At 41.7% G+C, this 24,021-nt stretch overlaps 1 pseudogene; it reads left to right on the plus strand.

The window, feature by feature from the left end:
• Positions 1–4,537: 4,537 nt before the first annotated feature.
• On the plus strand, positions 4,538–23,645 carry LOC106580946 (alpha-2-macroglobulin-like; annotated as a pseudogene).
• Positions 23,646–24,021: the final 376 nt, after the last annotated feature.

The following is a 24,021-nucleotide window of genomic DNA, read 5'->3' on the forward strand; positions in this document are numbered from 1 at the left end:
CTGATTGTGGACTACAGGAGAAGGAGGGCCAAACAGACCCCCATTCACATCGACGGGGCTGTAGTGGAGTGGGTCGAGAACTTCAAATGATTTGCTGTCCAAACTATCATGGTCCAAACACACAAAGACGCCTATTCCTCCTCAGTAGACTGAAAAGATTTGGCATGGGTCCACAGATCCTCAAAAAGTTCTACAGCTACACCATCAAGAGCATTCTGACCGGTTGCATCACTGCCTGGTATGGAAACTGCTCGGCATCCGACCGTAAGTCACTACAGAGGGTAATGCGTACCGCCCAGTACATCACCGGGGCCAAACTTCCTGCAATCCAGGACCTCTTTAATAGGCGTGTCGGAGGAAGGCCCAAAATATTGTCAAAGACTCCAACCACCCAAGTCATAGACTGTTCTCTCTGCTACCGCATGGCAAGTGGTACAGGAGCACCGGGTCTAGGTCCAAAATGCTCTTTAACAGCTTCTACCCCCAAGCCATAAGACTGCTGAACAATTAATCAAATGGCTACGTGGACTATTTGCATTGATCCCCTCCCCTCCCACCCACTTTCTTTTAATTATTATTTATGCATGGCTACCATACTGTACACAATCCATGTCTCAATTGTCTCAAGACTTAAAAATACTTCTCCTCCCCTTCATCTACACTGACTGAAATGGATTTAACAAGTGACATCAATAAGGGATCATTCTGTAGCTTTCACCTGGATTTACCTGGTCAGTCCATGTCATGGAAAGAGCATAGGTGTTTTGTACAAACAGTGTATATAAAACACAGGAAAATGACGTTTTTGACTGCGCTGGTTATTTACAACACTTTATGTTGTTATTTCCTTTGTTTTGGCAGTTACCTTTATATTGACGGTGCACGTGTAATCCCAAAGCCAGAAAATCTGCCAATCACAATACTGCAAAGCACTATTATTGACAAAAATGGGTCAATCATTCACAGGGCTTTAACTTCAATAATTTAAACCTTGATATCAGTTCCTCTGCACAACGCAGTAGGGAAGTATTGCAGGTAGGAATACTGGGATATAGTCTGACTTGTTTTTCTCTTTTTGTCATGGTTCCTCCTGGGCTTCAGGTTTGGAGATGGATACTATTTGCTTGCTTTCACTGGCTTTGTGTCTGTCTAGAAACTCCAAGGCCGTAAGTAAATCTGCACCGTCATAAAGTTAGAATTGAGTAATCAGATTCATGGCGTCTCATCTTGCTGTAACATTCTCTCAGTCAGAGAGCAGATTAAGAGCTGTTTTTCCATCGACCCTTTCTGCAGATATTTCTTCTGTTGATTTCACCAACGTACCCTCTCATTTTGAACTGATTTTCCTTTGTGTTTGTTGGTGTGTAAGTGCATGTGTATGTTCTCTGTAGGGTTTACATGGTAGCCATTCCTGCAGTAATCCAGGCAGGCTCAGAGACCAAGCTTTGTGCCAGCCTTCTGCAGCCTAATGAGACCCTGGTCATGACCATATCTCTGATTGCCAATGAGCAGATCAAAATTCTTCTCCAGGAGAGTTCTGACAAAGAGTTTCACCGCTGCTTCCAGTTTCAGGTCAGCTCAGCACTGGTCAACATCCAGAACCATTCCAATAAGAATGTACTGTAGTTCTCTGCTTTGTGATGCATCTCTTAATTTTCTATGTAATACCAGATTATTTCATGGGAAATATCAATGTGGTGGCTCACTATAACCTTTCTGGCATTCAGGCTGAAATTCTTACCTGGTTTTGGTCAGATACTAGTATGCACTGTACAATATACAGTTGAAGTCAGAAGTTTACATACACTTAGGTTGGAGTCATTAAAACTCGTTTTTCAACCACTCCACAAATTTCTTGTTAACAAACTATAGTTTTGGCAAGTCGGTTAGGACATCTACTTTGTGCATGACACAAGTCATTTTTCCAACAATTGTTTACAGACAGATTATTTCACTTATAATTGACTGTATCACAATTTCAGTAGGTCAGAAGTTTACATACACTAAGTTGACTGTGCCATTAAACAGCTTGGAAAATTCCAGAAAATGATGAATGAAAATCATGGCTTTATAAGTTTCCGATAGGCTAGTTGATATCATTTGAGTCAATTGGAGGTGTACCTGTGGATGTATTTCAAGGCCTACCTTCAAACTCAGTGCTTCTTTGCTTGACATCATGGGAAAATCAAAAGAAATCCACCAAGACCTCAGAAAAAAATTGTAGACCTCCACAGGTCTGGTTCATCCTTGGGAGCAATTTCTAAACGCCTGAAGGTACCACGTTCATCTGTACAAACAATAGTACGCAAGTATAAACACCATGGGACCACACAGACGCCACACCGCTCAGGAAGGATATGCGTTCTGTCTCCTAGAGATGAACGTACTTTGGTGTGAAAAGTGCAAATCAATCCCAGAACAACAGCAAAGGACCTTGTGAAGATGCTGGAGGAAATGGGTACAAAAATATCTATATCCACAGTAAAACGAGTCCTGTATCGATGTAACCTGAAAGGCCGCTCAGCAAGGAAGAAGCCACTGCTCCAAAACCACCATAAAAAAGCCAGACTACGGTTTGCAACTGCACATGGGGACAAAGATCATACTTTTGGAGAAATGTCCTCTGGTCTGATGAAACAAAAATAGAACTGTTTGGCCATAATGACCATTGTTATGTTTGGAGGAAAAAGGGGGAGGCTTGCAAGCCGAAGAACACCATCCCAACTGTAAAGCACAGGGGTGGCAGCATCATGTTGTGGGGCTGCTTTGCTGCAGGAGGGACTGGTGCACTTCACAAAATAGATGGCATCATGAGGCAGGAAAATTATGTGGATATATTGAAGCAACATCAAGACATCAGTCAGGAAGTTAAAGCTTGGTTGCAAATGGGTCTTCCAAATGGACAATAACCCCAAGCATACTTCCAAAGTTGTGGCAAAATGGCTTAAGGACAACAAAGTCAAGGTATTGGAGTGGCCATCACAAAGCCCTGAACTCAATCCTGTAGAAAATTTGTTGGCAGAACTGAAAAAGTATGTGTGAGCAAGGAGGACTACAAACCTGACTCAGTTACACCAGCTCTGTCAGGAGGAATGGGCCTCCCAACTTATTGTGGGAAGCTTATGGAAGGCTACCTGAAAAGTTTGACCCAAGTTGAACAATTTAAAGGCAATGCTACCAAATACTAATTGAGTGTATGTAAACTTCTGACCCACTGGGAATGTGATGAAAAAAATAAAAGCTGAAATGAATCATTCCCCCTACTACTATTCTGACATTTCACATTCTTAAAATAAAGTGGTGATCCTAACTGACCTAAGACAGGGATTTTTTTCTCTGATTAACTGTCAGGAATTGTGAAAAACTGAGTTTAAATGTATTTGGCTAAGGTGTATGTAAACTTCCGACTTCAACTGTGTGTATGTATATATATATATATATATATATATATATATATATATATATATATATGTGTATATATATGTATATGTCCTGGAATTTGACTAAAATGGTGCTGCCACAATAAGAATATACAGACAGACAATAAACAGGATATACAGACAACTTATGTAGAAGCAGAGTTTTACACAAATCCACATGCAGTATGTACACTATTTACCAGTGGATGCTGCTGTGGGGAGAACGGCTCATAATAATGACTGGAACGGGGCAAATGGAATGGCGTCCAACTCATAGAAACCATTCCACTAATCCCCTCCAGGGATCACCATGAGCCCGTCCTCCCCAATTAAAGTGCAACCAACCTCCTGTGCTATGTACACTGTAGTATAAGAACTACAAGGTTCACTATAAAAACATAGCTACATTATATATGTAGTATGTAGGGATGTATAAATATATGAAGCATTTACAGGATTTACATTTTTTATTTTTTTTATTTTACCGTTATTTTACTAGGTAAGTTGACTGAGAACACATTCTCATTTACAGCAACGACCTGGGGAATAGTTACAGGGGAGAGGAGGGGGATGAATGAGCCAACTGTAAGCTGGGGATGATTAGGTGACCGTGATGGTATGAGGGACAGCTTGGGAATTTAGCCAGGACACCGGGGTTAACACCCCTACTCTTACGATAAGTGCCATGGGATCTTTAATGACCTCAGAGAGTCAGGACACCTGTTTAACGTCCCATCCGAAAGGCGCCACCCTACACATGATGATGTGCAGTCTGGGAAATATGTACAGTGAGGCTTCGAAAAGAACCCCATACCTACTGTAAAATATGGTGGTGGATGTTATTTGGGCATTTTTGCTTTCACTGGTCCTGGGGCCCTTTTTAAGGTAAACGGCATCATGAACTTTATTCAGTACCAGAACATTTCTGCCTCTGCCAGGAGGCGGAAACTTGGCCTCAAGTGGATCTTCCAGCAAAACAATAACCCCAAGCACACATTGAAATCCACAAAGAAATGGTGGTCACAAAATCAACATTTTGGAATCGCCATCTCAGTCTCCGGACTTAAAACACATTGAAAACCTATGGTTTGAATTGAAGATGACAGTCCATAAGCGCAGACGAAGGATGTCAAGAATCTGGAAGGATTCTGTATGGTCTAAGATTCCTCCCTATGTGTTCTCCAACTCATAAAACATTTTTGGAAAAAGGCTCAGTGCCATTATCTTCACAAAGTGAGGTAATGAAACCTATTGAAAACAGGGCTGTCAATAATTTTGACTTCTACACCCCCTTATTAAACAAAATATATTTCTCTGAGCAATTGTATTATTATAATATAACTTCCCAGTATTTTAATTATTTCTTTTACACAGTAATTTTTGCTCATCCTCATCAAGAGTGTCAATCATTTCAGACCCAACTGTATATGAAAAAAAAGCATATTAGGATGTGCAAATAGTGCAAAGAGAAGTGCTAAGCTCTTGGATGATAGTGTAGGCTGCATAGTCCGTGGATGGGTAGTACAGAGTGCATAGTCCATGAATGAGAAGATCATCGTGGACCAGGTGATTTGGGCTAGGGCCCGTGGGAAGAAGCTGTTCAAGTGGTGGGAGGTTTTGTTTGTGATTGACCTGAACCGTTTGCCAGAGGGGAGTCTTTGGAAGATGGAGTGGAAGGGGTTGGGGTTGATCTTATCTGCATGCTTCCATGCTCTGGAGTCGTGCAGGACCTCGATGGAGGGCAGGTGGCACCCGGTGACCCTCTCAGCAGACCGTACAATCCATTGCAGTTCGCCCTTGGACCAGGCAGACGCATTCCCAAACCAGAAAGTGATCAAGGAGGTGAGTATGAGCTCGATAATGGTTGCGTAGAACTGAACCAGAATTGTGCGTGAGAGTTTGAATTTCTTCAGCTGACGTAAGAAGTATATCTGCTGGTGTGGCTTATTGGTGATCGCTGTGAGGTTGTCCTGCCACTTGAGGTTGTGGGAGATGATGGATGTCTCAGCCATGCTTACAGCTACTCTAATAATTTCAAGGGGGAGAGATAGTGAGGGATGCTTCCTGAATTCAATCACCATCTCCACAATAGTTTTAAACAATATACTCCTGCACATCATATTTCCAGAGTGGGTGCTCTGCTATTTTTGAAGTTATGATACATTTTATGAGCACCAGTACCACTGTGAATGGGAAATGTAATCAAAGGGAACTCCGTTTGCTGGTGATTTGCTGTATGTGATTGGTTATTGACCTACAGTATAATGTCAATGTCGATGTATTAAATGGGTCATATCTTCAAAAATAGCAGGGCATAACTTTAATTATGACGCGTTTGAAGGATATATTGTTCCAAACAGTAAGTCTAAAAAAAGCTAAATCAAAAAGGCCACTTTTGTGATATTCATATCAATATTTTAATTTTGTATAAATTAACGTGAACATTTTTATTCCTGAATCTACACATGCTCCATATTTTAGAGCACACTATAAGGAGTGTAATGACACCAAGATGATGTCTTCATCATGTGCGGTTCATGGATCATGGAGTCTTACAAGAGGCATGGGTGTAAAACAGGTCTAAAATGGTCACTTTCATCCTTTTTATTTAATGGTTTGTGATTCAAATGTAAAAAGCATATGAAACATTGTTCATCCCAATTCATTTTCAATGTGAGAATGGCCAGAACAATCTGAGATACCAAAAATATTTTCGGGCCTTCCTGGTGTACAATCGCCCCCGGTGACAGACTAGTGTTCTGTCCTGACTACCTCACGCTACAGAAACAGGAGATAGGCTCCTGCCCTATTGGCCATACTGATTTGGACAAAGATTATTATGTACAGTATACTGTAAATGCTTATTTAAATTCAGCAATCAACTAGCCACCCCATGTCATACATGTCTCGTCAGTACTCCATGAACAATAAGACTTTGGAAATGGGAAACTATTGGGTAAAATCCAAATATCTGAAGGTATGCTTTTTAGTCTGTGTTGTCTGTTTAATCAGACTACACAAATAGTTGTGACACATAGTACTCAGGGCAAAAGTACATGTCTACAGATGTTCTCTAAATAAACCTGCGTGGGCTAATTTGAAGGTCCTCAAACATTCACCACAGGACAAGGGGTTTTCAATTTCATAAAAGGTCAGATTGGAATGTATGGGATTTTCTTTCATGAGATTGAGTTGATCTACTAAATTGATGTTAGAGTCCAAGTCAGATGCAAATGCTACATGTGATGTCTACTTGAAGAGACAAAGCCAATCGCCTGCCTAGTTCCTACGGTTGTAGACATCTGCTATGCTCCTCTGTAGATTTTTGGGGACTCTGCAGATTTTTGGGGGAATATGAGAGTTATTCATAAAACATGAACCAATATCTTGTCTTTGCCTTTCACAGTACAACATTGTGGAACTGCAGGTAAGACCCTTATTAGTCTATCAATGTATGATGACTGTCACTGTAAATAGTACTACATTATAAGACAATGACTCCACCAACTAGGTACTGTAGGTCATCATTCATTTCCACATGACAGTTACCAGAAGACTCCCTATCAGCTTTATGTGATCACATCTGGGCTACCTTCAGCAAGCAAACTTCAGAACGTTGCAGATAGATTCTACATGTCAGACAGGGATGTTTGGACTACATAACCTACACTCCTAAAAAGAAAATTGCTTTGTAGAACCTAAAATGGTTTTTCAGCTGTTCCCATAGGAAAACCTTTTGAAGAACCCTTTTTATTTCCAGGTAAAACCATTTTGGTTCCAGGTAGACGGTTCTAAATGGAGCCCAAAAGGGTTCTAAGTGGAACTCAAAAGGGCTCTCAATGTAACCAAAAACGTTTATCTTATGGGGACAGACAAAGAACCCTTTTGGAACCAATTCTTCTAAGAGGGGTTCCAATAGGTGTAGAGCCGTGCTCAATGTGCCTCTTGTTCTATGAACCAACAGGATGTTCATCAGAACAGGATTGGACAGTGGGTCAAAATGACATCCAGTGGCAACATTCTGCAGCTTTCTCACCCCCTGAACTCTGAAGCACCCGTAGGATCCTATGCTATTGTAGTGTGGATTGGTGAAAACAAAATATACCATCACTTCAAGGTAGAAAAGTATGGTAGGTTAAGCTTTGTTCTTTTACTTTTCATGCTAGGTATTGTCATGGCTCCAGCAGTTGAATCAATGCATCACAATCCTGGAACATTCATGAGTTAACTGCTGTTAATGTATTTCTAGTGTTGCCGAAATTTGAGATCAAAATGAACCTCACCGATAAGGTCAGCTTTGTTCAAGAGGAGTATAAAGTGGAAGTGTGTGCAACGTGAGTCAACACAATCTCTGTTCTGTAATGCACTGTAGTTGCAAATTACTCAAATACATAGACAAGTGCATTTTCAAATACAAATATCTAAATACCCCATGCATTTAAACCCAGGTCTGTTTAGTCATAGGGGTATTTCAAATAATGTATTTGGAAACAAGTAATTTAAAATAGTTTCAAATAGTAGGATATTTATAGGAAATTATATGAAAATACTTTCAAATACTTCAAATAGAAGTAGTTGATTTGGCCACATTATTTGAAAATACTGATGCACAGAAATTAAGTATTTGAGCCCAGGTCTAGGTAATGACAGCTAATGACTAATTAGTGTGCTTACTCAAAGCTCAAAGCTTGCACAGAGCGCCATAGACTAGAATAGTACATTTTGGATTTCAGATGTGCAGACTGACCCAACTTAGATTTCTTCAATACAGCTTAATGCTACCATTTACCAGTCACTACTAATACCACTAACACTGCAGTCACTTCTACTATTACTGCCACAGTCACAACTTTGACAACTACTATTACTACTGCAGTCACTACCATTACTACTGCAGTCACTACCACTACTATAACTTATCTCACAACCATAAATACTCAAGACAAGCTAGCAAACACACACGTTTTCTTTAAGAAATGTACTTTTGTAGTTGAAGACCTACAATGCTACTGCTCAATGTCATGAACTGTTCTTATGAGTCCCTGAGACTTCAAAGGTTTGGGACAGTGGCATGTACAGTACATGAACAGCTGTGCCAGTATTCATAAAGCATTTCAGAGTAGGATTGCTGACCTAGGATAAGGCTCCCCTGTACATGAGATCTAGTTCATTAGATCCAAAAGTTAAAACTGATCCTAGAACAGCACGCATACTCTGATAGGCTTTATGAATACTGGTCCAGATCGATTGACAATGTTGAAAACGTTTTACTTAAAACTTGCAGGTTAAATCATTATAATGTATTGTTATAAGCACGCAGGTATGAGATTTATAATGTCTCATATGAGACTTTTATAATATGGTATGTCTCTCTATGTAGGAAATGTATGATAGTTGATGTGTCTGATGTATGTTTGTGTTTTATTATGAAATAAAATCAGATACACTTATGGGCAGCCTGTACCTGGTAAAGCAGAGGTAGAGTTGTGCCGACCCTTAGTGCCCAATATAATAATACCAATAAGAATTGATGAGAAAAATCCAGAAGAAGTTCCTGATTATACACCCCCCTGCCATAAAGAGTCAATAGAGGTCTGTATGCTTTCATGAAGAAACTATATACTTGTTTTTACCATCATAATACATTTGAATGTGATCTGGTTACATTTATTTAAATCATTTCTTAATGTGGTTTTGCTTGCTTTTCCCAGATGGACCTAACTGGCTGTGCTTCTCATGTCTTCAACATGTCAATTTTCACAAAGGATGCTGGCCAGAAAATGCTCATAGACAGGCTGAGTTTTAATGCAAAAGTAGAGGAGGAGGGGACAGGCAAGTCAATTATCACAAGAATTTGAAGATGGTAGAAGTGATGATAACATTTGCCTGAAGTCAAATGAAAACAGTTTTTCTTCTTGAGAGTGAATTACATAATGTCAAGATTGCATGTTTAATTAGATCATGAAGATTGGCGTGACCTGCGTATTTGACCTTTGGTGCTACATCCTCATATGATGCTGTTTTTATTCATGTCTTCTGTTTGTAATCATGTTTTTAATACGTTGAGTAAGCTGCATTGGAATTCAGCTTCTGCATTGTGAGCTGCCATTGTGCATCATGGTGGCGTGTGTAGTTGTGAAATAAACCATCCTATTTTCATTTGTTTTCCTTTCACAGGTATTACACAGTCAAAGGAAAAACACATAGCTCTCTCAGATGTGATTGGAAAACTCACATTTGTCGACACACCCAAAATCTATGAGCATGGATCAATTATCGAGGGCAAGGTGCGTCCAAATCCAGTGTTATTGTTTATTACACTTAGTTGAATTGTAGATACCATTTGTCTTTGACATTCCTGTTTACTTAACTACCAATGGTAGGTAACAGTGACACGTGTAGCATCACTACTTACAACTTTCCCCCCCTTTTTCCTCAGATAAACGTTGTTCACTTCAACAACACACCTATCTCAGACATGTCAGTCTACCTTTTGGAGAAGAAAGGCTGGTCCTCACATCATCTCCAGAACCTAACCACGGACAGTCATGGTATTGCCAGTTTCTCCCTCAACACAACCAGTATGCCCAAAGAGAATATTAACCTCATAGTAAGTATGATTTCTTCTAAGTTTTGGAAGACTGATGATTCCAGCGCACACAATTGAACCTACACCCTAGGGCCTATCAAGCTCTTGTTAAAATCTGAGAAGATACCATGTGTATAACAAACACTATGGTGAAACTTCCACCTAGCTTATCAGAGGGCAAGGTGGAGATGTTGACATACTCTATTGCTTACACCTGTCAAATAAAATAAACAAAATCTCTCAGATCTCCACAATTATATATGGCATAGGGTCTAAGGGTAGATTTGGGATTGGGCCTTTAGTTATACTCTCTCTCTCCTCTGTTGCTTTCCAGGTTAGCAACACACCACAAATGGAGAAAATTAGATACAGGGTCCCCTATTTCAAAAGAGGGCACCACAAGCTCTCCCTGATCCAGCCCACTGACCCTTACAGTAAAACGTCCAGCTCTCTGGCTATTCAGAAGATGGAGAAACCACTGGCATGTTGGGAGGAAGTATCAATCACCATCCAGTACGCCATCGTAGGGGAGACGGTCCCAAAGGGCTCTGTGGATGTCATCTACCTGGTGAGTAGAACCAGGAACAAGTTGTGACAACCTGCAAACCCAGGGTGAATCCAAAATGGAACCCTATTCTCTAGTGCGCTACTTTTGACCAGGGTCATTTCAGACATAGTCCCAGCCTCTCATCTTCAAAGGAAGGATATCTCTATACAAAACCAGTTCTTCTCATCATATCCTTCTTGCTGACTTGATGGGATAACCGGGACAAGTGTTTTTCCCTTTCCCTCCTCCAGGCCTTATCCAGAGGGGTGATAGTTCAGCATGGACACATGAAGGTTACCGTGCAGCACGGGAGTCCTGGTGATGGAGTTTCATTAATTAATTATGAACGTACTTGAAGGTGCTTGGTGACAATGACAGTGTGACATGCTCTTGCGTTACAGCAACTGAGAGTGAAGTTACTTTGAAGTTGGCAGTGGTTCCAGAGATGGCGCCTGTGGTACAGGTCCTTGTGTACAGTATGCTACCCAGTGAGACAGTCATCGCCCACAGCATGAACTTCCCCACTGAGAAATGCTTCAGGCACAAGGTGTGTGTATATGTGGGCATGCTTCTTCGTGTGTTATACCCTCTGACTTCTGCACATCACAAACATACTATGTTCATTTTATAGAAGGTATAAAAAGTGTCAAGTATTTCCATGCACATAGATATCATTCCTTGTATAAAGGTGTATAATGTACACATGTATGTCATATGCACCAGGTGTCGGTGGAGTTCTCACCCTCAAAAGCAGTTCCAGGGGAGGAGAACACCCTGCAGCTCTCGGCCCAGCCCGGCTCCCTCTGTGGCCTCAGTGCTGTGGACAAGAGTGTTCACATCATGGAGCCAGGGAAGAGGCTGGATGCTGACAAGGTAACAGAGCTCGGTGTAGTGAATATCAACGGTCATACAGTACAACCATATAAACAGCTTTTGTGGTGCTAGCAATACAACCAGCTTCGGGGGACTAAGTAGTGACAACGGCAGACTTGGAGTGGGTCTGTTCACTGTTGGCCATTTGGTGTGCTTTCATTAAAGTAACTGGAAAGCACCTCCCTATTGGTACTTAATAAGTTAATAGTCTGGGTTGTGTTTATTATTGCAATTTTAACCGTCATGCTAACATATTTTACATGCATGGATTACCAACTGGGGTCATTTTGACCCCAAGAAGAAACTGTTGGAAAAAACAACAATCATAGCAACATATCAACTTAATTCAAAACATCATTAGACATGTAAATCATGTTATCTGAAATAAAAATGAACCAAAATAGATTTTTTTTTTCAAAATTACAGTAATTAGCATATTCTGTAAACCGAAAATATAAATTTGTTCCTTAAATAACGTGCTGTTGTTTTCCAACGTACAATCCACATAAGTACTAAAAACAAAATTTGCCATAATTTGATTATAGCATCATTTCGTTTTTAGAATTTTGAAGTAAATACTAATTCTGTCATATTATGTGGTAAAAACGAATGCCATTTATAACCAGTTTAAAACATAGCCGAGAACAAAAGGAGCTTTATTTCTGCAGGTGATCTGTCTATCTTGTCAAAATCACTGATACAGGTCCCCCTCCACCCTCTGAGGATATGTATAACTTAATATTACATCTCCAGAGAAACCTTGATTCAAATAAATACTTTTTTAGATTTGCCCTAGAATAACTACTTTTCGGAGACTACACACCGGAACAGCTCTCTGTGTAGATTCAGAGTGTATCTAAGTTCGGTATTGCAGTTCTATCAAGTATGTATACCATTGGCAGGCTTTTTATACTATTGGCAGATTTTTATATGCAGAAAAGTGAATTCATTTTGGTTTTGTACACATACATAAAATACATGGTATAAAAAACTGCAATCTTAGGCAGGTACATGGGGAGCTATATCTCTGTAGATAATCTGTCTATCTGGTCAACATAACTGATACAGGTCAGTATGGGTAATTTGTTATTATGTCTACAGAGAAACATAAATTATTATAAGGGTCCTATCTATCTCATTACTATAGTTGGAATTAGGTGTTTTGGGCTGGGGTCGAAATGACCCCAAAGTCTATATTGATACAGAAACACTAAGAACAAGTTGATTGTCAAAGTCATGATAATTTTAAGATTTCAATAAACCACCTTTTGGCTAAGATGAAAAATATGCCTCTGGGGTCGGTAGTTTGGGGGTTAATAACGTTTAGCAATGGAAAATGAAATTGAGCGTTTCTTTTTAGACAAGTCCAAGTAGTCCTTCACAGTAACAGTTTGTTTTCTTCTGTTTGGTGTCCAGTGAACAAGTTCATTTTACATCTCACTGTTATCCCATTCCAGATATTTCATTTGTTACCAGTCAAGGAGACAACACACTTTCCCTACGAGCTTGAAGATCCAGTAGCATGTTTACATGTAAGACCAAGGAGATACGTAAGGCCACACCGACGACAAACTGAGGAGGAAAATGAACCTCATGAAGTTTTTAAGGTAACTTCAGCCTTGTTTTCTCTTAACTTGAAGCCTCTTTTCCCCTCTCGTAAGAATCAGTCAACATCCTGTTACCATGCACACATCTTCTTAAATTATGAATTGCTAAAATACCCTGTTTGAGGCTGAAAACAACTACAGAATAGAAACATAAAACTCAAGAGATATTCATTAATATTGAGATCTCTTGTTTGTGATTCTGACATTTCTAGAAACTGAGACTGAAGCTGGCAACTAATCTGGTTATAATAGTACCTTCCTGTCTCAGGTACAAAGGGGAAGTGTACAATGGGCCCTATGGTGAGATGTCCTCCTTCACACCTTTTACTCTTGTCATTGCCAGAAGAATTCAGTGAATCTTGGGAAATGTATGGCTTTTGTTATTCTAATATAGCGTGGTTAAACCAGTCTGAATGCTGCATGCATCACCGTTGAAAGCAGCATTCAGTCTGGTTTAACCAGGCTGATTCTAACACGAGAATAATGACTATTCTTTGTTTTAGTTGTAGGTTACAGACGCCACCCTGGAGTCATGGCCAGACGTAGACAAGGCACAGCGGGTGGGATACTTGATCGATCTTTACTGCGTGTAGTAGAAGGTGCCATACAGACAGTACGTTCTTCCCTGAGACGTGGATATGGGATCTTGTGGAAGTTGGGTAAGAGCACTGCACAATGAGGCTGTTGTATAATAGACAGGTTGGCTGACAACGTCATAAAAATAATGTGCACATTGATGAGGCAGAAGGTGATGTTATGATTCTGAACGTCAGATAGCAACAATAACAAGAGGCTGCCATGTGGGGAATTGTAAGTGTCTCGTTTCAGCTCGTTTTATCTTGTTATTGATGCCATGCCATGTCTTGTTTTGAGGTGTTTTGACTCATGTCATGTCTATGCTAATATGGCAAAACATTTGCTAGCTAGCAAACCAACAACTGTAACGATGTATTTGAGAGACAACAAGTGCTCATTGTGCAAATGTATTTATGTTTTCAATAGACATTTGAAGGCAAAATATAGTTTAGATGTTGTCAACAATCTAAGCCAACTCCGTCTGTTTTGCTCCATAATTGCGCACGTGTCGGTTAGGAACCTGTAACTCATTAAACTGCATTACATGGTAGGGGAGAGTGGGGTAAATTGAGACATTTTTTACATTCACTATCAAGTGAAATATACACTGCTCAAAAAAATAAAGGGAACACTTAAACAACACAATGTAACTCCAAGTCAATCACACTTCTGTGAAATCAAACTGTCCACTTAGGAAGCAACACTGATTGACAATACATTTCACATGCTGTTGTGCAAATGGAATAGACAACAGGTGGAAATGATAGGCAATTAGCAAGACACCCCCAATAAAGGAGTGGTTCTGCAGGTGGTGACCACAGACCACTTCTCAGTTCCTATGCTTCCTGGCTGATGTTTTGGTCACTTTTGAATGCTGGCGGTGCTTTCACTCTAGTGGTAGCATGAGACAGAGTCTACAACCCACACAAGTGGCTTAGGTAATGCAGCTCATCCAGGATGGCACATCAATGCGAGCTGTGGCAAGAAGGTTTGCTGTGTCTGTCAGCGTAGTGTCCAGAGCATGGAGGCGCTACCAGGAGACAGGCCAGTACATCAGGAGACGTGGAGGAGGCCGTAGGAGGGCAACAACCCAGCAGCAGGACCGCTACCGCTGCCTTTGTGCAAGGAGGAGCAGGAGAAGCACTGCCAGAGCCCTGCAAAATGACCTCCAGCAGGCCACAAATGTGCATGTGTCTGCTCAAACGGTCAGAAACAGACTCCATGAGGGTGGTATGAGGGCCCGACGTCCACAGGTGGGGGTTGTGCTTACAGCCCAACACCGTGCAGGGCGTTTGGCATTTGCCAGAGAACACCAAGATTGGCAAATTCGCCACTGGCACCCTGTGCTCTTCACAGATGAAAGCAGGTTCACACTGAGCACATGTGACAGACGTGACAGAGTCTGGAGACGCCGTGGAGAACGTTCTGCTGCCTGAAACATCCTCCAGCATGACCGGTTTGGCGGTGGGTCAGTCATGGTGTGGGGTGGCATTTCTTTGGGGGGCCGCACAGCCCTCCATGTGCTCGTCAGAGGTAGCCTGACTGCCATTAGGTACCGAGATGAGATCCTCAGACCCCTTGTGAGACCATATGCTGGTGCGGTTGGCTCTGGGTTCTTCCTAATGCAAGACAATGCTAGACTTCATGTGGCTGGAGTGTGTCAGCAGTTCCTGCAAGAGGAAGGCATTGATGCTATGGACTGGCCTGCCCGTTTCCCAGACCTGAATCCAATTGAACACATCTGGGACATCAAGTCTCGCTCCATCCACCAACGCCACGTTGCACCACAGACTGTCCAGGAGTTGGCGGATGCTTTAGTCCAGGTCTGGGAGGAGATCCCTCAGGAGACCATCCGCCACCTCAGCAGGAGCATGCCCAGGCGTTGTAGGGAGGTCATACAGGCACGTGGAGGCCACACACACTACTGAGCCTCATTTTGACTTGTTTTAAGGACATTACATAAAAGTTGGATCAGCCTGTAGTGTGGTTCTCCACTTTAATTTTAAGTGTGACTCCAAATCCAGACCTCCATGGGTTGATAAATTGGATTTCCATTGATTATTTTTGTGTGATTTTGTTATCAGCACATTCAACTATGTAAAGAAAATAGTATTTAATAAGATTATTTCATTCATTCAGATCTAGGATGTGTTATTTTAGTGTTCCCTTTATTTTTTGAGCAGTGTAGTATTATTTCTAACCAAGATAGACATATATTTCAGGATGTATCAGGGCACAAGGTGAGACACAAATGCAGATGGTTGGAGTCTTACAATGTTTATTCATCCAAAGGGGTAGGCAAGAGAATGGTCGTGGACAGGCAAAAAGGTCAAAACCAGATCAGAGTCCAGAAGGTACAGAGTGGCAGGCAGAATGGTCAGGCAGGCAGGTACAAAGTCCAGAAACAGGCAAGGGTCAAAACCAGGAGGACTAGAAAAAGGAGAATGCAAAAACGCTGGTTGACTTGGAAACATACAAGACGAACTGGCACAGAGAGACAGGAAACACAGGGATAAATACACTGGGGAAAATAAGTGACACCTGGAGGCGGTGGAGATAATCACAAGGACAGGTGAAACAGATCAGGGCATGACAGGATGTTGTGTATCCCTGGAAATAATCAGAATTAATGTATACATTACAGATTGAAAACATAGCTTGACCAAAAAAAGTGGTCTCTTGGCACAACACCCCAGGTATGGGGTAAGTTGAGCCACGGGACAGGGTCAATTAAGCTGCCTACAAATTTCTGAACTGAATGAAATATTACCACTACTTTATTAAAACCATAGCTAGGTTTCCATCCAATTGGCAACAGATTTTCATGTGAATATGTTCTAAAATCTGCATAAAAACAATATGCTTATTTTCCTACCAGAGATGTGTTTCCATCAAATGTACTTGTTGCGGGTAAAATTTGCTAGCTAGCTAGCTAGCTAACCAACAACTGTAACGATGTATTTGAGAGACAACAAGTGCTCATTGTGCAAATGTATTTATGTTTTCAATAGACATTTGAAGGCAAAATATAGTTTAGATGTTGTCAACAATCTAAGCCAACCCCGTCTGTTTTGCTCCATAGTTGCGCACGTGTCGGTTTTGTTGCTAAACAACCAACTGGTCTATATCAAAACATACAGTCGTGGTGTAGATTAGGAACCTGTACCTCATTAAACTGCATTACAAAGTAGGGGAGAGTGGGCAAAGTTGAGCCATTGCTTACATTCAGCATTACTCTGTCAAGCAAAACACAGTATTCTTTCTAACAAACATTTACATATTTTTCAGGATGTTGTGTATCCCTTGAAATAAACAGAATTCATGGAAACATTACAGTTTGGAAAACATAGCTTGTCCAAAAAAAGTGGTAAATTGAGTCGCGTGATAGGTTAAGTTAGGTTGCCTACAAATGTCTGTTCTGAATGAAATATTACCACTACCTTTCTAAACCCATGTCTATCTTTATTTCCCAAACACAATTCAACACAATCACAAACACTTCTAAGCATCCTTTAACAAACACTTAACACCTAAAAAAACACTTTGTAATTTGCGATAACGTAAGGACTGGAAGTCTTTGGGTTTACAGCTCTAAATACAAAATAAATACAAAATAATGAAATATTGCCTTGCATTACGCCTAGGAAGAAAACACTTACATTTGCTCAATTTACCATTGGCTCAACTTACCCCATGGCCATCAGCTCAATTTACCCCAAGACAAACATTTTGACTATATTAGCCCACACAGCTACAGAGATGCACTTTCATGCTAGGTTTAGGACATTAACGAAATTAAGCTTATAAAGATCCCAGCTGATGTATAGAACAATCTTACAATGATCTACTTTGGTTTAGATACAATCATAGTGAAACCGCTACCAGAATACATTTATTTGACTTGGTGAAAATGTGTTTTTTGGACATGATTGCTGACCACTTTTTCCATTAAATTATTTCTCTTACTAAATATTTGGTCAAATTATTAATTTTGTGTATGGTTTCCTAGAAACAAGGATGGCTCAACTTGCTCCACTTTTACCTACTGTAGGCCTCTGACCTCAATAGGACTGCCCGGTTAGATGAAGCTTAAACATTTAAAGAAACAGTGTTCAAAGAATTTTTAAAATTGTACTCCATTGTTCTCCATGGGACACTTAGTGTCTTTCTGTTTGAACTCTGACCTCTGCATTACAGGGGGTCTGGATCAGCAGATGTGCCCCTCACAGTTCCAGACACCATCACCACCTGGGAGACAGAGGCATTCTGCCTGGCTCCTAGCGGCTTCGGCCTGGCTCCTCCAGCGGAGCTCACTGTCTTCCAGCCCTTCTTCCTGGAACTCACCCTGCCCTACTCCATCATCCGTGGAGAGCACTTTGAGCTGAAGGCCACTGTGTTTAACTACCTGTCCAAGTGCATCATGGTACGACACTGCAACATGATCGTTTCTTGAGTTGTTTCATGAGTTTTCCATGTTATCTTACAAGTGTTCCTATTTGGCAGGTTTCTGTGACTCCAGCTCACTCCTTAGACTACACTCTCACACCCTTGAAGGATGTCCAGTACTCATCATGCTTGTGTGCCAATGGACGAAAGACCTTCAGTTGGACGATGGCACCCTCTATCCTGGGTAAATCACCAGTCTTCATTCAACCGTTCAGACAGCAGAATGGATGTCAGCCTGAGTCGTGTACTCTGTCACCATTTTGGATGTTGTGTAACCTGTGCTGCACTCGGTCTTTCAATGTGTGTGTAGGGGTTTTGAATGTGTCCATTAGTGCAGAGGCTGTCCAGTCCCACGCTGTGTGTGACAATGAGATTGTGAACGTACCGGAGAGAGGTCGCATCGACACAGTCACACAGAGCCTGCTGGTGAAGGTATGCAGCCTATTGTTGTGACGGTACATACTGTTGTACAGATACCTAGTGTAACTGCTCCTGACTGAAAATAATATCCTCTCCTCTCAGGCTGAGGGAACAGAGAAGACCGACACCTACAACTGGTTGCTGTGTCCAACTGGTCAGTCAGTAATGAATGAACGTTGAATGTTCACTTTGATTGAATTGATCATCTCCATTCATCTTATCATCTGTGTGTCCACAGGAGTAACTATGACAGAGGAGGTGGAACTGCAACTCCCCAAGAACGTGGTGGATGGATCTGATTGAATTTCTCTCTCAGTCCTGGGTAAAATAAACCATTGTATTATTTAGACAGGCGTAGTGGTGGGAAAAGCAACCTTTCTCCAATGATAATGCTGCTGTTTGCAAATTGTAGTTTCTATTTTTTTATTTAACTAGGCACTGACCTAAAGAGGATAATCTTACGGAAGTCCCATGTTTCTCTGTAGGGGACATCCTGGGTCGGGCCCTCAAGAACCTGGATGGACTGTTGCAGATGCCGTATGGGTGTGGAGAGCAGAATATGGCCCTCCTCACCCCCAATATCTACATCCTGGAGTACCTGACGAACACAGAGCAGCTCACTCCAGCCATCCGAGACAAGGCCACCAAGTTCCTCACTAGTGGTAAGAGAGTCCCTCAAAATATGGGTCGTATTGATTAGGCACAAAACGGATGAAAACTGACTGAAACAGTGCTGGATTTGTCCAATAAGAGCCCTTTGTTTTTGTTTTCCATTGAAGAACATTTTTAAACGTTTCACCACGGTATGCCCTAATGACTATGACCCTGGTGTCATATAAATTATAGAGCTACACTATAGATGACATCACGGTGTCTTATCAACAGAGCATCAGTGACCCAACACATGCAGGGACTTCCAGATGTTTTGCTAAAATCATTTGATTATAGATTATAGATTTTTATCCCAAATGGCACTCTATTCCCCACATAGTGCACAACTTTTTTCCTGGCAAAAAGAGTACACTAGGGAATAGGTTAATTCCCGCAGAATAGAGTACACTAGGGAACACCTGGTTACTGTTGTTTGCTTTAAAAACTCACCGACAGGTTACCAAAGGCAGCTGAACTACAAGCATTTTGATGGTGCATACAGCACATTTGGACAAGGCTCAGGGAACACTTGGTGAGTACTTGGATGTGTTATTCACTTATTGGTAACCTCATCATAACTGTCTGTTTCAATTAAGTATTGACCAACCAAATGGCATTGTCTCTGACAGGGAGACCATTGATGTGACATAAGTTGACATAAGCTCTCATTGCATGTAGTGTCAAGCTCTAAGTCATGTTTATGACAACTTTATGTGGGTATTAAATCAAGTTCTCTTTTCTCAGGCTGACTGCTTTTGTTTTGAGATCCTTTGGCAAAGCAAAGTCTTTCATTTATATTGACCCGGCAAAAATTGAGCAGTCCAAGACTTGGTTGGAACGTCAACAAGACAAACATGGCTGTTTCGTCAGATTGGGGAAACTCTTTAACAACAGAATGAAGGTATTTATATTGATAATAAACTGATAGAAGATGGAAGAAGATGTCGTTTTAAGTCTCGTCAGACCATCCATAAATTTGGGAATTATGATTTCTACAGAATTGTATCAGGCTACAGTTTACACATGTTTTAGTATTTAACATATTGTTTTGTAGGGTGGTGTGACAGATGAAGTCACGCTGACGGCCTACATCACATCTTCAATGCTGGAGCTCAACATGTCAGTGTCGGTACGTAGCATTTCTCACTACAACAACGTCCATTACAGGAAACTGATTTAGCCTCCTGTATGAAGTCTGTTGTATACATCTTATGTCAACTGTCATTTAGAGATTCTAAAATGTAGTGAGTTCTGTGTAAAAAATTATCTGAAAGTAGCATATGGAATAGAAATAAGAATAGCTGTAACCATAAGCATTCCTGAATGACAGTGTGCTGTTAACAAATAAAGTACAGGCATAGTTATAATACTGTAAACTGAAAAACTAAAAGTGCTCCAGCATGAATGTGTTTAGCCGGATCCCAGATCTCTTTGTATTGCCTTGCCATTACAAACAGATCTGGGACCAGGCTAACGTGTCTCTTAATGTGCTGCTCTGTTATTTTGTGCTCCAGGATCCTGTTGTGTACAGCAGCTTGTCTTGCCTGAGGAACTCCACCAGTGATTTGTCCAACACTTACACTACTGCTCTGCTGGCCTACACCTTTACCCTGGCAGGGGACATGGAGACCCGGGCTCAGCTTCTGCAGCACCTGGACACGATCTCATTACAAGAAGGTGAGACATATCATGGTCCAACATCTTTTTGTGCTGTCTTGCTTTCATTGAGCTTACCTGGGCAATGGACCCAATGGAGTAATCCCAAAAGTGCAAACCCTCCTCCCTCTGGCACTCCAGATAAGCTCAATCAAACACCCAAACTATTTAATAGAACACAAATACAATTTGAACTCAGGTGTCTGTAATATAATTCACTTTTCGTCATAAAATGAATTGGGTAGGTCAGATAAGAACTTTGTATCTTTTATTATGATGAATAAGCTAGTGCCTGTTATGTGTGTGTGTGTGTGTGTGTGTGTGTGTGTGTGTGTGTGTGTGTGTGTGTGTGTGTGTGTGTGTGTGTGTGTGTGTGTGTGTGTGTGTGTACGCTACTCATCCCTCAGGGGATCTTCTGCACTGGACTCAGACCTCCTCAGAGACCTCAGCCTCCCTGGCGGTGGAAATCAGCTCCTATGTTCTGCTGGCTTCCCTCAGTGCCTCCCCTCTGTCTACCACTGACCTGGGCTACGCCTCCCGCATCGTCAGGTGGCTGGTGAGACAGCAGAACGCCTACGGAGGCTTGTCTTCCACACAGGTATGTTTCCAAAACACCTCCGTTCTGAACTGGCACCCTGTGCTGTGCACTTGTAGTGAGGCATTATTACCTTGACTTCACAACAGGCATGTATGTGCTTCTTGTCATGTCAAGCCTGGCAAGGATAACTTCCACTAAAATGGAGCCAAGAAATCATAATGGATGGAAATAATTACTCTAGAAACTGACCAATGTAAAAATCCCCCCTTTATGTAAAATGGGGTATTTTCATTCATTTTGAACACATTTGTCTGTGGTCTGTTGGTGTGTGTGTTTAGGACACAGTGGTGGCCCTCCAGGCCCTGGCTCTCTACTCCACCAGGGTGTACAGTAGAGAGGGTGCCAGCACAGTCACAGTACAGTGTCCCAGTGGGGCACAGCACCTCTTCGAAGTGAACCAAAACAACAAGCTTCTCTACCAGGAGAGGGCGCTGCAGGACACAGAAGGGAGGTACAGCGTGGAAGTAAAAGGCAGTGCTTGTGCCTCAGTGCAGGTCAGTGAATACACGCCTCCCAATACTAAAGTGCAAGATATGGTTTTGTATATTACTGCGAAGTTCAAACGTTTAAGAAACTTTGTCTGGCTTGATATTTAGTTTATGAAATGTTTATTTTTCGCTATCTTTTAAAATGTATATGTTGGACATGATGGTTTCCCTGACTTGTTCTTCCCTCTTTCCCAGGTGGCGCTCCACTACAACATCCCTACTCCTACTGACAGCACAACACTCAGTATCCAGGTGAAGCCAGAGGTGGACTGCAACAGTAACTCTTTGAGACCCAGAGTCACGCTGAATCTCCAGTCTCAGTAAGAATGAATGACTTATTTGCATTCACAGAAGCATTCTTTCAATCAGTTTATTGATGACACTCCAAAGTTTTATTTTGGAGCATGTCTTACAGAATGGTTTTGGCCCAACTTACTTGGTTTCCTAGTTTCTACCAGTAACAGTACGAAAATATATCAGGCAACCATGTCTTTTTATGGCTAAAATAATAAAAGTATAGATTTTATCTATTCGTTTTATTGCAAGCAATTGTAAAAATCAAACTTTGATATGACAGGCATCTCTTTGCTTTCACAGATATCATGGAAAGGAGCTGACCACCAATATGATTATAGTGGATTTGAAAATGCTGTCTGGGTTTGTCCCAGACCCAGAGTCTTTGGGGAGGGTGAGTTTTTGTCATAACATACATTTATGGTGTTACCTATAACCTTTTCCCATGTAGCTCTTGCCTCTCATCTGTGAACATTTCAGAAACTGACATTTTTTGTCCATGCAATATGAATAATCAGTGAATGGCCTGTCTTCACAGCTGAGGGGTTCAGATCGAGTGGATCGTGTCGATACCAAAGATGACCATGTGTTAATGTACTTGAGAGAGGTGAGACCAGTTTGAACAGTGCACATAGCACTCTCAATATAATGAAATTCATTTTAAATAACATATACTGTATATATTGATGTAATTCTGATAAAATACTGTCACGTCTGCTCCCGCTCTTCCTCCCTCTGGCGCTCGAGGGCGCCAGACTCCCCAACATTACGCACTCAAACCACCTTCAGTACGCACACCTGCCTTTCCCCGTCACGCGCATCAGTGCTCATTGGACTCACGTGGACTCAATTACTTGTGTAATTTCCTTCCCAATATCTGTCTGTTTCCTAGCTCTGTTCCCTGCTTCGGGATTGTTTGTCATATGTCCATGTTACCCGTGTGCTGACGCTGTTCCTGTTGTGTTCTATGTCTATTCCTGAATAAATGTTTGACTCCCCGTACCTGCTTCTCTGTAAGGGCATCTGCCCTTACAGAATCCTGAAGCCATTACACAAAGCATCGGGGAGTACTGGTGTTCCTGTTGGTGGTGAAGTCGGTCCTGGGTCGCCGCCGATGGAACCGGGGGTGCCTAGCCAGCTCGTCGGGCTTCCACGCCCTAGCTGGCTCGAGAGGTTTCCTTGCCCCGGTTGGCTCGGAGGGCGCCCATCCCACGTCGGGCCTCAGCCGGATCGTCAGGTCTTGTTTGCCCAGCCTGCTTGTCAGACTGTTCCGTCCCCGCCGGATCATTGGGCTTCTACGCCGCAGCGGGATCGACAGGCGTTCATGCCTCAGCCTGATCGTCAGGCTCCTATGCCTCAGCCGGCTCGCCAGGCTCCCACGCCCTTGGCAGTTGTCCTTGTATGTCCTTGTTTTCCCGTGTGCTGACGCTGTTCCTGTTGTGTTCTATGTCTGTTCCTGAATAAATGTCTGACTCCCCGTACCTGCTTCTCCTGTCTGGCGTTGGCCCTTACACATACAGTACCAGTCAAAAGTTTTGACACACCTACTCATTCAAGGGTTTTTCTTTATTTTCATTATTTTCTACACTGTATAATAATAGTGAAGACATCAAAACTATTAAATAACACATATGGAATCATGTAGTAACCACAAAAGTGTTAAACAAATCAAAATATATTTTAGATTTTAGATTCTTCAAAGTAGCCACCTGTCATAGGCATCGTAGTGAACAGACCAAGGCGCAGCGTGTTGAGTGCTCATGTTTTATTTTGAATGAAAGCACTTCACAAAGAAAAAACAAACGACAGCCAAACAGTTCTGCCAGGTATACTCACACATTAAACAGAAAGCAACCA

The sequence above is a fragment of the Salmo salar genome, chromosome ssa20, assembly GCF_905237065.1.
Source record: "Salmo salar chromosome ssa20, Ssal_v3.1, whole genome shotgun sequence".
Taxonomy (NCBI): Eukaryota; Metazoa; Chordata; class Actinopteri; order Salmoniformes; family Salmonidae; genus Salmo; species Salmo salar.